The sequence below is a fragment of the Teleopsis dalmanni genome, chromosome 1 (genome assembly GCF_002237135.1).
Source record: "Teleopsis dalmanni isolate 2A chromosome 1, ASM223713v2, whole genome shotgun sequence".
Taxonomy (NCBI): domain Eukaryota; kingdom Metazoa; phylum Arthropoda; class Insecta; order Diptera; family Diopsidae; genus Teleopsis; species Teleopsis dalmanni.
Genome location: NC_051846.1, coordinates 201,153,317 through 201,157,765, shown reverse-complemented (window position 1 = coordinate 201,157,765; position 4,449 = coordinate 201,153,317).

The window sequence follows — 4,449 nt, the reverse complement described above, 5'->3', positions numbered from 1 at the left end:
TAATTAACAAATATTTCGGTCTACTTTGTAGACCATCTTCAGTGTTACAATTAATACAAATATTTGTAAAGCCCGGCCAAATTTAAAACAAATATTTAATACTAAAATTAATACTCATATTATTACTTACATGGACACTCTATTGTAATAAATTCGCCATCATAATAGAACATGTGAATTTTTTGGGTTAGTTTTAAATGACCATGCAGTCAGGATTTGATATGCACCGGCTTAAGTTTTGGCGACATTTTTACACACGCTTTCACCTTTTCGCTATTCATACAAATCTTTGTTTGCGAAAGAAATTAATAGGAAAATAATACGTACATATTTGTATTTTCTAGAGCAGGGCTGTCCAGCCTAAATACGTTCGCGGGCCAATACAAACTACTGCTAAATTTATTTCTATTAATTTATTCATTTGAATTCAATTTTTAGGATACCATAAAAATAAAATAATATAATTTTACCAAATTATATCAAGAGAAAATTTGCGTAATTGTGGTAGATTAGAAAGATGTCGCGGGCCGCACATACGTATGTTAGTCGCGTACCGCATCTGGCCCGTGGGCCGTGCTTTAGACAGCCCTGTTCTAGAGAATATTAAAAACACATGTGTATGTAAATATTGTTGAATATCAAAAAGTACATGTGACAATATATAACAACATATATGTATGTACATATACAATATATAAACACATAATAGATGAAAAATGTAATTTTTATCTTACATTGTTCGAAATACCACTCTATTGTAAACAATAGTTAATATTAAGAATTTACTTTCGACAAAACGGACGTTAAAAATAAATTTAATATTAAATATTATAAAAATTTAATTAATGAAAAATAAAAACCATAATTTGTATATAAGATATAAGTAAAAATATTTGTGCATGTCAACAAACATTTTGGCATACATATGTACATATATTTTTAAACAGAAGAGTTCGAGGATGTAAAAATCCTCGAACTCTTATTCATTCACTTTTGGAAGACAAGCTTGGCAATTGTTTAATTTTAATATTCATCCATGCACAAAAATAACTGAATATATTTGCTTTTAAAAATACTTCTTCACGTACATATATTTATGTTAGTACCAAATTCAAAGTTTTGAAGTAAGATTTGTGTTGTTGTACTAGATCTTTGAGGATTCTGTCAAGACATGTCTATAACCAATTCATTATTACATACACCTGTCATACTATTATGATATTTAGATGGGCAACTAAACTCAATTAATTGTTCCCAGTTTCTTTTACCTACATATCTAGTTCAAATTATGAAGTCTTTATCACTTTTCGTTTTATATAATTAATCCATAATATGTTCTTCAAGATCAAATAAAAATTATAAGAAATTATAAGTTTAATTTTATTTATCACTGTTTTTTATTGTGGCATACCTCCAAATCTAAGAGATAGCTGAAATTTATTAACATTTTGAATATATGTACATTTAACAATGAACAACTTTAGCCTTACAACTTTTCCTCTCCAATCAAATTTTTATCGATTAGTGTTGCATAGTTTAAATTATTAAAGTTATTTACAAAAGTTTTTGTTTTGTATAAACAATATTTTGAAACACGTATAATTTATGCCTGCCATCATGTTTAAATTTCATATATCCCTCTTGGCACAGAAAAATGAACTTCTTCCACATGAACGCCTTGCTGCTCTCTTATGCCAAAAGCTCACCTTTAATCATAACCAAAACTACATCCACCAACTTTAAGGCTACAGCACACTTCACCCTAAACGAAAAAACGAAAAACCAACTTAACATTTATTTAGGAAAATAAGTTTAGCAATAAAAAGTACACAGAAATGGGAATGATTGAAGTAAAATCCCACCGGCGCAACCAAAAGTATTACAATAATTATGATAATCTAAACCATAAAATAAAAAATAGAAATACTAAAGAATTACCATACTTTGTGCTACCAAATTCAAAGTTACAAAGTAATTTTTATTTTATGCTAAATACGAACGAGCACACCAGCAAAAACACAAGCAACAACCACATTAGCAGAAAGGACGACTTCAACATTTCCAGCTTTGCAGTTGGTTCCAAAGCGCACAATATTTATCATCACCTCACATCAGCATATATCGCATTATACCGTATAGACGGTATAGCGGTGAGTCGTCTCGTTTCGCATAGCATCAACGTATCACTTTGTATCCTGTTGGCGTCATCCCAACGGTCGTATTTCGTTTATATTTTGACCCTTGAAACTGTCACAACTGACATTTGTGACGTGAACAGGTTTTTCCTTATATAATTTTTGCGAATATATCTGATTTTATAGGTTTGTGTGTATCTTAGCGAATACTGATTTGATGGTTAATGGTAGAGAATCGTGAGTTGACACACACCACATATACAAACATTTTCCAGTAAAACAACGTTTTTGCCATGTACTGTCAATTTTCGTCTGCTGTTCTATGGCTATTTTTTACAAAAGAGATTTTTATTCTACTGTTATTTTGTAGTTGTAGTTGCTGTCATTTATTCGCTGTTGTCGCTGATGCTGATTACATTGACGATGACTATGACGACTTTTGTGAGATTCTCATCGAAATGAAAATGACAGCCCAAGGACACATTCACTAAAGATATAAAAATTATATAAATAGAGCTGAGATTAAATCATTCAAAACATCAAATTTTGAAATCGAATAAAGTATTGGCGAAATTTTGTAGACAAAAGATGAAATAGACAGAAACAAATTAATAAATGACTGTAACTACCATTGACAGTATGTCCTTTTGTAAGACTTACATATATCTAGAGGAACACTATGAAAACCCACTTGTAGAAATGCAATGCACTTAAGAATGATAAAATACATGATTGTGCCATCCGAATGAAGTGCTTTAGAACACGTCACAAGTGAATTAATATAATTGCAAAATCGTTTTTTATAGTTTATTTAATCCACTAAAAACACTCCTGAAGAATGATTGGCGAAAATTTTCACGGCAGTGCGAAAACTTCATTCCAGTAATTAGGAAAGAAAGGTGAGATTAAGAAGCTTAAAACCTAGAAGTCTAGGTTTATTTAAGTCGGATTTACACAGTTAGTTTAAATTTGATATATTTTTATACGTACTACCGCATGAGAAGTCATGAGGGGATTTGCATGCAATGTAACCGTTATCTTTCCAGTATAAACATAGTGAATAAGATATGAATAACGAGGAAACAAAATAAATTTTAAGTAAGTGTATGCTCGAATCTACCTGGGCTAATGCACATACGGAATAGGACCCTGGGAATGTTTATTCTTACGGAAGAAACAATAAAACTTCGTAAAGTAGGTTCTCATCATCATCATTAATGGCGCAACGGTCCTAGTTGAATCTTAGCCTCCCTAAAAGTAGGTTCAATACTACTTTTTATTAACGTAACAGGGCTTAGAAACCTACTCTAAACCCAGAAGAGGTCGACCACACATGTGCTGTTAGAATACCCTGCGCTAATGCACATACGGAATAGACCCCAGGGAATGTTTATTCTTACGGAAGAGGCAATAAAACTCTGTAAAGTAGGTTTAATACAACTTTTTATTGACGCAATAGAGCTTAGAGATCTACTCTAAACACAGAAGGGGGCACAATACACTCGACGGTCGCATGCCATATCTCCTTACAATAATAATAATAATGCTCGAGTGTCTAATATCCATAATAAAGCAAAAATAAGTGGGTATGCTGCTATTCTTACTATTATTCTACCTATTATGACTTCTACTAGTTGTAAATCTGTAAAATAAAAAATAAACGAAATAATTTTGAATAATTATATATTTTGATTGAGAAACGATTGTACTATTATGTTATGTATTTTCAAAGCTAAATAATTTGGAAAAGATTTTTGTCAGGTGTTTAATTGATACTACGATTCTTTACTTAATAATTCTATATATTTAGAATATTACTGACAGATTTGAGATCCATCAATCTGTTTTGAAGACCATAATTATTTCATAAAGATTGTTGAAAATGTTGCAATTTAGTCAAGTTTTAGTTAAAACTAATATTAGATCAGAAACGGATTTTGTAATTACTGTTAATAGTTGTTAATTTAAAATTTTTTAGTATTTTAATAGCTTATAAATATTTTTCTCCTCAAGCACCTTTAAAATTTGCTCAGTTAATACATAAAAATCATTATAAAGAATTGATATGATGTAAAGGAAATAGTAAATATGAGTTCCAAAAGGAAATATTAAATTTTAAAACTGATTAAAATACTGTTTGAATGCATTAATATAAAATGTTATTATTTTTACTTTGAAAATTTGAAATTCTTTAGAACTCACTTTAAAATTTTAAAGTGTTAGTCAAAGCGCCACACCATATACTTCCCCCTGCAGTGGTACGATTTTTATAAGCCGTGTTACTCTACAGGCTTTCTCTGGAAGCAGAATTATA